We start from the raw sequence: 13,417 nt of genomic DNA, 5'->3' as shown, positions 1-13,417 counted from the left end.
ACCATGGCAGTCACAGCCCCTTGCTGCTCTGGGGTCATCTGGCTTCTTGGAGTCAACTCCCTCCTGGACTGTGGCCTCTGCCCTTCCTGGGGAACTTTTTGCAAATGGACCCCAAGGGCTTTCTCAAGTCCTTCCAGGCGGTGAGATGGGATGGGGAAAGCTGGTGGAAAGCTATCATCTCTCTATCTTATACTTTTTCTGGATCATTTGTGATCAATTACACACAACATGGCCCTTTACTCCTAGATCCTTCAGTGTGTATTTCCTAGGAACAGATATGTTCTCTGATACAGCTGCCATAGTGATCAACTTGAGTGAAGTTAACATTGGTACAATACTTTCATCTCTCCCGTTTGTATTCCAGTTTTGTCAATTTGAGAAGCAATTTGACAATTTTGAAAAGAAATGGCAGAGTATTTTCGTGGTCGGAGTGATTCCACACTCCAGAGACATCACCATAGTTAAAGGCACAGGCTCTGGAGCCAGACCTCAGAGGTTTGGTCCAGCCTCTGCACCCCATCAGCAAAGTGACCTTGGTGAGGTTATGTAACCTCTTGATGCCTCAGTTTGCCCAACAGTAAAAATGGGGATATTTCTAGCTATACGTAAGTGAAAATATCGACAACAGTGTTTGGGTTTTGCTTCAAAAGAATCCTGATTTTTGGGGGGTGTGGAAGGAGGAGATGGTCGAGAGCATAGATGAAACAAGATTAGCCATGAGTTGATTATTGCTGAAACCAGATGATGGATATTTTATGTATCTATCTTTGTATATGCTTGAAATCTCCCATAGTACAATTTTTTTCAAAGAAAGAAAAGTAAAATAAACGTGGGGAGGGGTGGAGATTATTAATTATCACCCACCTGCCTTTAAAGGTAATTAATAATTGGGGTTAGGAAGAGGGATGAAACAAGTTACTTTAAATCTAAATTAAGCACTGACTGGAGCATGGCAAATGTTGTTAACTATTAGTTTTTATTTGTTACCAGCAGGTGGCGCTGTCTCCCAGCTGCATAGGGAGCGGGGCTTGGGAGCCCATGATTATTAGCCCTGTGTTTGAGGGATGCTTGGCTGGCCCCTACAGTAGACTCTTATGGGAGTCGTGAGTTCAAGCCCCATGTTGGGAGTGAGGACTACTTAAACACACACACACACACACACACACACACACACACACCACACAGGTTACACAGTTTCATTAAAAATAATTAGCCCTGGGGCGCCTGGGTGGCTCAGTTCAACTTCAGAGTCCAACTTCGGCTCAGATCATGATCCCACGGTTGGTGAGTTTGAGCCCCGTGTTGGGCTCTGTGCTAACAGCTCAGATCCTGGAGCTTGCTTCAGATTCTGTGTCTCCCTCTGTCTCTGCCTCTCCCATGCTCATGCTCTGTCTCTCTCTGTCTCAATAATAAATAAACATTAAAAAAAAAATTAGTCCTGAGTTTGAATTCTGCTTTGCTGCTTCCTAGCTGAGATCTTGAACATTTACTATCTCTGAGTCTTTATTAGTTTATAAAATGGGGGTAATCATATTATCAACTTCTGAGTTGTTAGGATGTAAAGTGCCTGATGACGTATTGGAGTATACTTTTCTGAACATCTGTTTCTGGGGCTGGATCCGTCTCTGGGCACAGTGTTCCTCCTTTTTCCTATGGGGAGAGGCTACAAACAAATGGTGGTGAGAACTTTCTCTCCTAGGCCCCGCAGTATCCATTCCTGTTGCAGGTCAGTCCTCCAACCATGAGATGGCGACATTTCCCAGAAGACTGGAACTTTTAGAAATCCAGTGTTGAGAAGTGCTTAAGATTTGAGATTCTGAATCAGAGTTAGAATTCCCACCCCATCACCTGTAATCTACCTGAACTTACTAGTCTGCCCTTCAGTTCCCTCCTTTATAAAGTGAATTATCTCGGGGCACCTGGGTGACTCAGTCCATTAAGCATCTGACTTAAGCTCAGGTCATGATCTCATGGTTTGTAAGTTCGAGCCCCACATCTGGCTCTCTGCTGTCAGTGTAGAGCTCACTTGTAATCCTCTGTACCCCCATTCTTCTGCCCCTCCCCTACTAGCAGTAGCTGTCTTCTTTCAAAAATAAATAAAAACAGGGGTGCCTGGGTGGCTCAGTCAGTTAAGCACCCAACTTTGGATCTGGTCATGATCTCACAGTTCATGAATTTGAGCCCCGTCTCTGGCTCTGTGCTGACAGCACGGGGCCTGCTTCAGATTCTCTGCCTCCCTCCCTCTTTCTCTGCCCCTCCCACCACCTCAAAAATAAATAAACATTTAAAAAAATTAAAAAAAAAAGATTAAAGGGGCTTGGACCCCAGATTGACCACATGGAGGGGAACCACTTGCCATCTTGGACAACCCAACTTCAAAGGGATCACAAAGGAGAGAAAGAAACTTCTGTTTTATTTAAGTCACTGTATCTTGGGCTCTGTTGGTTTCAGCAACTTGGGCCTTGACGTTAATTAATACAGACATTCTCCACGCCTTCTGCTTGGAGATTCTCTGATGGGTACCCTTGATCCCACCAGCCATTGATGACTTTTGCAACATTTGTCAGCAAGTCCAGCTCTGTTGACTCCCCTCAGGGACCCAGAGCTCCAATGACCATTGCTGTAGAGGCAGACTCTCCAAGGTGGGGCTTAAATAATCAATAGCTGTGCAGTTATGCAGGTTGTCCACTGTGCAGGGAGGGAAAGGTCACTGCAAGCTGCTCACACTTCACTTGCCAAGTCACACATCTTGGTGCAGAGCTGCATCCAACCACAGGAAAACTTTTTTTTTTTTTTAATTTTAAACTGTTTATTTGTTTTTGAGAGAGGGAGAGAGAGAAACAATGTGAGTGGAGAAGGGGCAGAGAGAAAGGGAGACACAGAATCTAAAGCAGGCCCAGGCTCTGAGCTGTCAGCACAGAGCCCGACACGGGGCTCGAAATCATGAACCGTGAGATCATGACCTGAGCTGAAGGCGGATGCTTAACCAACTGAGCCACCCAGACGCCCCAAGACACTTTTTTATTTTTCAAAAAATGGTACTCATCTAGCGGAGCATTCTGAGGAATGGATCTGCCAGATGAGATACTTTTTTTTTTTCTTTCCTTCTAATTTATCCATCTGGAGGGAGCTGTTTTCTAATTAACACAAGGGCACCTGACTGAGCCTAAGTTCAGATTCAAGAACCAGGACTTGTCAAGATTCCTGGCGTTACAGGCAACCTCCATGGAACTTCCAAGAAATTGAAACTTCTCCCGGAAGTTAAAACAGTACAACCTTGGAAGGGAAATCTTCCTTTAAACCCCCTTCAGGTTGGGCCTGGAGGTCAAGATGGAGAATTAACTGTCAGAGGACTAGAGGCCGCCATGTTGGATGTCAAAGGCAGTCACTGCACTGCCAAGATGTTGACCGTTAGAATGTCAACTTTCTGCTTCCAGTAGCAGAATTGTTGTGAAACGGCAGTCAGTCTCCTGTGGGTAGTCTTTCCACACCCGCTCAGTTGCATAACAACACGCCTTAGGCCTGGAACAATTCCTAATCAAGAGGTAAGGAGCGCTCCCAGCTTGTGCTGGGCTTACTGCCTTGTGAGGAAATATTTTTCCCTGTTTCAAACTTAATGAGTACTCCCTTGTTCTTTTTTTTCTTAAGATTATTTTTATTTATTTAGAGAGAGAGCTAGAGAGCAAGCAGGGGAGGGGCAGAGAGAGAGGGAGAGAGAGAATCTCAAACAGGCTGTGTGCTGTCAGTGCAGAGCCAGAGGCAGGACTCAAACCCACGACTGGGAGATCGTGACCTGAACCCAAATGAAGAGTCAGACACTTAACTGACTGAGCCACCCAGGTGCCCCAGTACTCCCTTGTTCTACTTAAGTGCATGTGTCAATGGCCCTCAGACAAGTCCCTAGCTTTCTGGATTTCAGACCCCCCAGGGGAGGGGTCCGGGTCTTTCGAGTGCAGCATAAAGTGGGGTGTGTGCATTTACATGGTCAGTGTTGGCTGTGGAGTAGATCTTCCGGTCATGGGGGCCTGGATCTTGTGCACTTGATCTCCTCCCTTGCTGTAAGTAAAGGCTGTATCACTTGAGCCTGGTGTGTGTGTGTTGTCTGTTTCAGTGACCTTGAATTATGCACCCGTTTCTCCCCTGGGTGGCATGAACTGCCTCTAACCTTCGCTGTACAGCCTGGTCACCTAGTGAACAGTGAAAGAAGAATCTTGGACCAGGGGCACCTGGGGGGCTCAGTTGGTTGAGCATCTGACTCTTGGCTTCATCTCAGGTCATGATCTCATGGTCCCTGGGATCAAGCCAGGCGTTGGGGTCTGTGCTGGCAGCACAGAGCCTGCTTAGGATTCTCTATCTCCCTCTCTCTCTGCCCCTCCCCTGCTCACTTATGCTCTTTCTCTCTCTCAAGATAAATAAACATAAAAGAAAAAACATCTTGGATCAACAGTGCATTTAACAATAAGGATATTTAATTCTCTTACAAAGCAAAGTCTGGAGGTAAGCAGTGCCAGAACTGATTTGGTAACTCACAAGGTAATAAAAAACTGTTTATTCGCTCGCTCCATTGTCCTCTTTGCTGACTTCTAGTCCTTGCCCAGCTGTCTCCAAAGTCAAGCAGCGAGCAGCCTGCACCTTAAGAGGACTTTCTTCACATCCTACTCCCTTTTTATTAAAGAGGAAGAATCTTTTTTTTGGAACAACATAGCAGAAATTTCCTCTTATGTCTTTTTGACCAAAACTTTGACACATGAATACCCATAGCTGCAAGGAATGCTGGGAAAATGAGTATTTCCAAGCTTTTTTGTGGGACCCAAGCTTTGCAGTCCAAAAAAAAGAGAATGGGAATGTCTGTGGCGTAGACAGTCAGCAGGCTGTACCGCAGGGGTACAGCCCATGGTTTCAGTGGGCTGAAAGGTTTTGGACATCTGACTGACACCTTGCCCCACAGTGTGCACCTCACACCCTGCTCAGAGTTCCTTTGTTAGACGCTGGCTCAGGGATTAGCCTTTTTATGGGGACGGAGGGTAAATGAAATTTTCGGTCGTGTATGGGAGTTGCTGTTGTGTTGAACAGGGACATTTTTTAAAAGTTTATTTGTGAGAGGGAGTGGAGAGGCAAGGGAGAAAGCGAGCGAGAATCCCAAGCAGGCTCCACACTGTCAGCGCAGAGCCCGACTCAGGGCTTGAACCCATGAACTGCGAGATCATGACCTGAACTGAAATCAAGAGTAGACGCTTGACTGAGCCACTCAGGTGCCCCCAAGTGGGGCTGCTTTTGGGCTGCATGTAGGAGCAAGTGGGTGTGTCTTGATTCTGGTCTAAACGTGGACCACAGTGGACTAGGACTGAGAGGTCTACTGTTTGTTGTCATCTGAGTGCCCCTTCACTTCCTTCCTTACCTGGTAATCACCTGATGTGGGGAACTTCCTCCACAACACAGGTACTTGGTCCTAGTGGGGCTGTAAGACCAGACACTGTCCTCCCCTCCCACCCTCCTCAAGGGGGAACAATGGCTCTGGCTGCTACTGTCATAGACTCATGGTGATTGGACCAAAGATGGGCATGTGACTCAGGCGGGGCCAATCAGGGTCTCTCTTGAATTAATAGGGAGTTGGGGGCTGTAATGAACAACTTTCCCTCCAAAAAATGTGAGAGCGACCCAGAATGAAGCCATAGCACAAAGGGAGGGACAGGAGCACCTTTCCTCTCAAGGGTGGTGGTGGTAGTGAAAGAGTTGCTGAAGCTGGTTCACCTCCCGGAATACCCAAATTAACTAATATGGGAGCTAATCAATACTGCCCCTTTGCTTTCTTTTTTGCTTTTTTAACCGGTTTGAGGTCAGTTTCTGCTATTTGCAACTGAAAGAAAAATAGCACATATGTGTTTATTATCCGTCTCCTCCCTAAACATCTAAGCTCCTTGAGGGCAAGAACTTTGGTTCCTGGCTGAATTCCAAGGAATTAAAACAGCGTCCGGCACATATCGGGAGCTCTATAAATAAATATTTGTTGACTTAAGAAACAATTCCTGACTATTCAGCCCCCACGACTGGAGCCGTGGGGTGCCCTAGGCACAGCGAGCTGGCCACCAAAACAGTTGTGCTGTGCCTTCTGGGGTTGTTGCCGAGAAGCCACCGTCCAGGTAGCATTACGTCGATGAGACCCGTGTGACCCGTTCCAACCCCCAAAATATGAGAGCAGAAGTGACACGTGTTACTTCTGGCTCAAGGCGACTATGCACCCGGAGTGAAATCCTCTGCACGCTTTCTGTCCACCAGCAAGATTGAAGAGCCACAAAATGGAGGAAAAAACAAAAACAAAAAACCCCCAAACCCATCTGTGTCCTGAAGTGACCACTAGGGGGAGACCCTCCAAACCCTCACCCAAATGAGATGTGAATGAGAAATAAACTGTTGCCTTATGCCACTGAGATTTATGGGAAACTTTGTTACAACAGTTAACCTACTCTGATTATTACACCATCGTGGCCATCCTGGGGGCTGTCTCTCCTCCACACTCCACAACCCGTGTCACCCTTCTTTTTTTTAATTTTTAATTTAATTTTTTAAATTTACATCCAAATTAGCATGTAGTGCAACAATGATTTCAGGAGTAGATTCCTTGTGCCCTTTACTCATTTAGCCCATCCCTCCTCCCACAATCCCTCCAGTAACCCTCAGTTTGTTCTCCATATTAATGACTCTCTTCTGTTTTGTCCTCCTCCCTGTTTTTATATTATTTTTGTTTCCCTTCCCTTATGTTCATCTGTTTTGTCTCTTAAAGTCCTCATAGGAGTGAAGTCATATGATATTTGTCTTTCTCTGACTGGCTAATTTCACTTAGCATAACACCCTCCAGTTCCATCCGCGTAGTTGCAAATGGCAAGATTTCATTCTCTTTGATTGCCGAGTAATCCTCCATTGTATCTATATACCACATCTTCTTTATTCATTCATCCATCGATGGACATTTGGTCTCTTTCCATACATTGGCCATTGTTGATAGTGCTGCTATAAACATTGGGGTGCACGTGTCCCTTCGAAATAGCATACCTGTATCCCTTGGGTGAATACCTAGTAGTGCAATTGCTGGGTCGTAGGGTAGTTCTATTTTTAGTTTTTTGAGGAACCTCCATACTGTTTTCCAGAGTGGCTGCACAGCTTGCATTTCCAGTCACCCTTCTAACCCAGTCTCCAAGGCAGGGAATAGTCTAAAGCACAAAGTGATTGTGACCTTCTCTGCTTAAAATCCTCCGTGGTTCTCCAAAGCCCTCCAAGAAAAAAGTCAAAATCGCTCAGTGGGATTTTCAAAGCTTTTGCTGATGGCAGAGGTACCTCTCTGGGTCCATTTTTCCAAAATTTCTCCCGATACCCGCTTTGGCCTAAGATCTCACCCTACTTACCTCCAACCAAACATGGCACACAGGTTCATATCTCCCTGTCTTTGCTCTTCTCCCTGAGATGTGTTTTGTGGGCCAAGCAGTGTTCAGGATCACTATGGGGGTAGCAGCGTGTGACCAGGGTCAGAATTCACTGAGTGACTAGGACCCAGCTCAGTGCCCAGGCTGAATCGGGGCTTGGGCTTCAGATTGTCAATTTCTCATTTTCTCAAAGTATTAACTGACCTGCTATCAGCTGATATTTGGAGATACCTGAGCCCTGGCCCATTCAGGTACCAGAAGAATCCAAAGTCTGGGGTCACAGGAGTCCATATCAGATCTGAGCACCTCAGTGACCTGCCTGCCCCGGACTTCCAGCACCCTTCCTTGTCCAGCTATCCCTGTGCCTCAGATCCACTCCCCTGCCCCTCCCTTCCCCCCTCCCCACCCGCACCATACATGCATGTGATTGATTGAGAATGAGGCTAGGAGAGGTTAAATTTTTGAAGAACTTATCTGCCAGATCTAGAACACCTTTGTCCTCAGTGAGTCTCTAAAACCACCCCATAAGGGGCGCTTGGGTGGCTCAATCAGTTAAGCATCCAACTCTTGATCTTAAGATGAGGTCATTGATTGGCTAAAATCCAATATGAGTGTGTCTTTATTTTTATTTTTTATTTTTTATTTATTTATTTTTTTTTAAATTTTTTTCAACGTTTTTATTTATTTTTGGGACAGAGAGAGACAGAGCATGAACGGGGGAGGGGCAGAGAGAGAGGGAGACACAGAATCGGAAACAGGCTCCAGGCTCTGAGCCATCAGCCCAGAGCCTGATGCGGGGCTCGAACTCCCGGACCGCGAGATCATGACCTGGCTGAAGTCGGACGCTTAACCGACTGCGCCACCCAGGCGACCCTTTATTTTTATTTTTTAACATTTATTTTTGAGAGAGAGAGAGAGAGAGAGAGAGAGAGAGAGAGAGAAGGGGAAGGGCAGAGAGAGAGGGAAACACAGAATCCCAAGCAGGCTCCAGGCTCTGAATTGTTGGTACAGAAGCTGATGCAGGGCTCAAACTCAGGAACTGTGAGATCATGACCTGAGCTGAAGTTGGATGCTTACCTGACTGAGCCACCCAGGTAACCATAAGTGTGTCTTTATAAAAAGAGGAAATTGAGGGACGTATGGGTGGCTTGGTCAGTTAGGTGTCTGACTCTTGATCTCAACTCAATTCCTGATCTTCTGGTTTGTGAGTTTGATCCCTGCAGGGGACTCTGCACTGACAGCTTGGGGACTGGAGCTTCTTTGGGATTCTGTTTCTCTTTCTCTCTGCCCCTCCCTTGCTTGTGCTCTCTCTCTCTCAAAACAAATGAACAAACTTTAAAAAACTAAAAAAGGAAATTCAGAAGGACTCTACATGAAGAAGAAGGCAGAGATCAGGTGATGCTCCCACAAGCCAAGGAACACCAGAGATGGCCCACCAATCACAGAAGGGTCTGGAACAGACTCTCCCTCACAGACTTTGGGAGGAATAGCCCTGTGACACTGATCTCACGCTCTTAGGTAACACATTTGTGGTGTTCAGGCCACCCGGTGTGTGGTACTTGGGTGTGGCAGCCCCCGCTGGGTAGCCTCCTGAGGGTAGCCCTCTGCCCTGTGGGCTACCCATGCTGCTCTCCCCCAAGGCAGCCGCAACAATCTCGTCAAAATACAGGTCCGATCGTGTCCCCACATTGCACTTGGGATAAAAGTCCAAGCCATGGCCCGGGCATTGTTGGCTCAACCTATCTGTCCAGTCCATGGGGATTTCCATGACTCATACCCTCAGTGCCTTGGGGCCACTGCCGTGTGACATCCCCTCATCTGACTGCCCAGCTGAGGTGGCAGCCTCACTGGGCTCTGGTTTCCTTCAGAGCATTTACTGCCCAGCGTGGTGTTTCATCTGTGCTTACTGATGTATTGTCTGCCTCTCCCACTAGAATGCAGGCCCCCAGCATCCGAGAAATGAACATCAGAATGTGTGGAATAAATGAAGGAATGGGTGGGTGAACTCGGAGTGGGTGAATTCTGTGAAGACCTTTGGTATTAGTTTCCAGGGCTGCTGTAACAAAGTGCCTCAGACTGGGCACCCTCAACAACAGAAATGTATCATCTCGGTTCTGGAAGCCATGAGTCCACCAGCAAGGTGTGGGCCAGGTCCGTTCCTTCTGAGGCTGTGTGCGATAACCTGTTCCCTGCCTCGCTCCCAACTTCTGGTGGTTTGCTGGCATTCACTGGCATTCCTTAGCTTGCAGAATGCATGTCCCCGTGTATGTGTCTGGGTCCAAATTCCCCCCTTTCATAAGGACGGTGGCCATATTGGATTTGGGGCCCACCCTACTGCAGTATGACCTCATCTTCATTAATTACTTCTGCGAAGGTCCTATTCCCAAATAAGGTCACATTCTGAGATACTGGGGGCTGAGAGTGTAACATGTGAATTTTGGGGAGGAGGATGGAGACACAAATCAGTTTCTGACCCAGTCAGTCACTTCACCTTGCCATTGCCTTGGGCTTTACTCTGCATCAGAATCAGGCTTTAAGGTGTCCTCACTGGGCCAAAGCCCCTCACAAGAGGCCTGGCACAGGTAGTCAGTGGGGTCTGGCTGCCCCCAATCAGTGTGGGTCCAGTTCTCTCTGAACCAGAACAGCCCTGTCCAGGAAGGCGTGTGGACAGGAGAGAGAGAACCGATGCCCTCTTTTCAAGGGTACATGGCATTCTCCCATTCATTTCCGCTCCTCACCTTGAGTTCAGAAAATCTCCCTTGACTTCGGGGACAGAGTCGATTGTCTTCTCCCCTGAATGACTTGGATCCCACTGTGGGCTAGATTTGAGAAACTCCGGAGCAAAGAAATGACTCCTCTTTGTCCTGTTTCTCTTTTGTCCTCCCTTCCACAAAAGCAGTCATTGCAAAATATTCTCAAATATCCTGGCAGGCCAAAGGGGCTAAGGACCGAAGACACAGGAAGACACAGAATGGAAGCAAAATCTTGGTTACTATCTGTCTCAGGGTTCTAGCGGGAAACCAGCGTCATCCTCCCCTCAAGCCAGGTAGTCAGGAAGAGTTTCATACAGGGATTGTCAGCGTGCCAGGGCTGCTATAACAAAACACCACCGACTGGGTGGCTTGAACAATTGAAATTTATTTTCTCACCGTTCTGGGGGCTGGAGGTGCAAGATCAAGGGGTGGGTAGGGTTGGCTTCTGGCCAGCCCTGTGTCTTGGGCTTGCAGATGGCAGACTTGTCACTGTGTGACCACGTGGTCCTTCCTCCATGGGCATGTGCCCCTGGTGTCTCTCTGTGTGTCCAAACATCCTCTTCTTATAAGAACACGTGAGTTTAGGGCCCAACCTCATGGCCTCATTTTTGTTTATGGTCTTTCTGAGAGATTGGGGGCTTCCACATGGCTTCCAAATGTGAGTCCAGCCCATAGCACCAATCCCTCCTCTCTCCCTGCCTGCTCCCTAATTTTATTTTTTTAAATTTTTTAATGTTTATATTTGAAGGAGAGAGAGACAGAGAGTGAGTGGGGGGAGGAACAGAGAGAGAGGGAGAAACAGAATCCAAAGCAGGCTCCAGGCTCTGAACTGTCAGCACAGAGTCTGATGCAGGACTTCAACTCACAAACCATGAGATCATGACCTGAGCCGAAGTTGGACGCTCAACCAACTGAGCCACCCAGGTGCCCCCCTCTAATTTTCTGTTGTGGTTTCTCATTAGCCCACTCAACTGGGGTCAAGGGCAGATGGAGAAGGGCAGAGAGTGGATCCAGAAGGCAAATCAAAGATACTTTTCATGGTGTTCTCCTGCCAGATTTTCCATCCTCATCAACTTTTGCCTACTTAGAAGGAGTCAGAGTTCCTCTTCCACCACTCCCCCGACCCATGTTTCAAAAGGGTGGGAATCAGGGCTCTAGCTCAAAGGGCTTATTTTGTTTTCTATTTTACAGAGAGAAAGGGAGGGGGGGGAGCATGAGTGGGATAGAGGGGCAGAAGGAGAGAGAGAGAGAGAGAGAGAGAGAGAGAGAGAGAGAGAATCTCAAACAGGCTCCACACTCAGCACGGAGCCTGACAGGGCGGCTCAATCCCACGACCCTGGCATCATTACCTGAGCCAAAATCAAGAGTTGGTCACTCAACCGACTGAGCCACCCAGGCACCCTTTAAAACAGTGATTCTCACATGAAAGCAGCACGTGGCTCTGCAGGAGCTCCTTTCCCACCCTTGACCCCTCCAGCTCTCCAGGTTAGACAGGTGAGCCAGGAAACCAGCCACTACTCAGCCATCCAAAGGACTCTTCCTTCCCAACATGGCATGCATCCACATTCTATATTCTTCCCAGAATTTGGGAGCCCCATACATCTCCCCCTGAGCTACAATAGGCTCCTAATGGAATGGTAATCACCTATCGGAAGTAGCAACTAATTGTCTTTGTTCAGGTGATGACCATGGGATGCTCAGTCTGGGTCTTTATCTGTACCCTCTTCCTCCTCCTCAGCGTACCATCCTCCCCTTGGCCCTCAAATGTCTAATATGAAAAGGGAAATGGATGTTTACTGAGCTCATGCTCTTCTACTGTCCCCTTCTGCCTTCCCAAATTCCTAGTGGAGTCATGGAAATTGCCATCCACTGATACCATCCATGGTGAGTTTTCTAGAGCATAGCTAGATGGTGCCATTCCCTGCTTAAAACCTTTCCTGGCTCCCCATCATCCTTTGGGTGACAGTCACCTCTCAGCCTGACACTGAAGACTTGCACTGTCAACCCTCAGCCCCTTCTCCCACCATCTTCTCCACATGTGTCTCTTTTCTAAGTAGCCCATGCTTCTCACCAGGCTCCCAAACACTGTCCTGTTTCATGCCTGCTGGCTTTTCTCCTGCTGAATCTTCTGGAATGTAGAGGCTCATTCTGGAGCCAGGATAAGAACCCAGACTGCTAATTTTCCAATCTCTCTACTTTTTGGCAGTCACCTGCTATTCTGAGATTGTCCTGGCTCTGTTTATTTAGACCCAGGGGAAATATTTTAATTTTTAAGCATCAGATATGGAGCTCCCCAGAGGTCACTTTAGCCATGCCCCAGCCTCCACAGTCAGGGAGCACCACATCCTTAGACTCCTGTGATACCTCACTTATGGAAGTTCCCTCCATTTAGTAGCCTCTCCTGTGGGCATATTAGAAGAGGAAAGAAGGGAAAGTATGAGTACATATTGAAGCGAAATGTCTACGTCTCAGAAATACTCATCCACCACCTTGCTTAATCTTCTCAACAACCCATGGGTGTCATTATTACCATTTCAAAGCTGAGAGGCGAGGTGATTTTGCCAAGCTCCCGACAATACTGAATTAGGATAAGTAACACCAGTTTCCCTAACAGATTCCAAAAGACCATTGACTTAACTCAATACAAGTTTACTTTCCACTTATGTAAATTAGGTGTATGTAGCTGGTGGGTGGACTTTCACGTGATCATTCAGAGACCCAGGCTCCATGCGTCTCGAGGCTCCATCCTCTCTCTCCTGGGTTCACAGAATCCATGCCGCTCAGCCAGCAATTGGGGTGGAGAGAGAATGAGCCCTGCACGTGGGAGGTTTTTGCAGAGCAAGTTTGCAACCTGCAGAGAACACTACTTCCGCTTGCATCCCATTGGCCAGAACGCATCACATGACGAGGCCTCCCTGCAAGGGAGACTGGGAAATGTCCTGGCGTGCGCGGGGGAAGAGGAGGGAAGGTGGGTGTTGGTGTTTATTAGCAGCCTCTGCCTCAACCATGCAGAAGCGACCTTCGGAGGGGCGCGTATGCGGTGTGTTGGCCAAGGTTGGCCCCAAGAAGCAGGAGAGGAGCCCGCGTCCTTCCCTTCGTTGCAAGGAGTGGACCTATAGCTGAAATATTTTGGTGGACGACACGGGGGATATTGGCAGGCCCCAGTAATGCTGAGTGGAGTACCTGGTCTGACCTCAGACCTAGTTCTGAAAGAAACTCCTCAGGAGATTAAGGGCTTGTTGCCCA

Source organism: Herpailurus yagouaroundi, unplaced genomic scaffold, assembly GCF_014898765.1.
Source record: "Herpailurus yagouaroundi ecotype Mexico unplaced genomic scaffold, PumYag 151401, whole genome shotgun sequence".
Taxonomy (NCBI): Eukaryota; Metazoa; Chordata; class Mammalia; order Carnivora; family Felidae; genus Herpailurus; species Herpailurus yagouaroundi.
Note: the sequence above shows the minus strand (reverse complement) of the source record.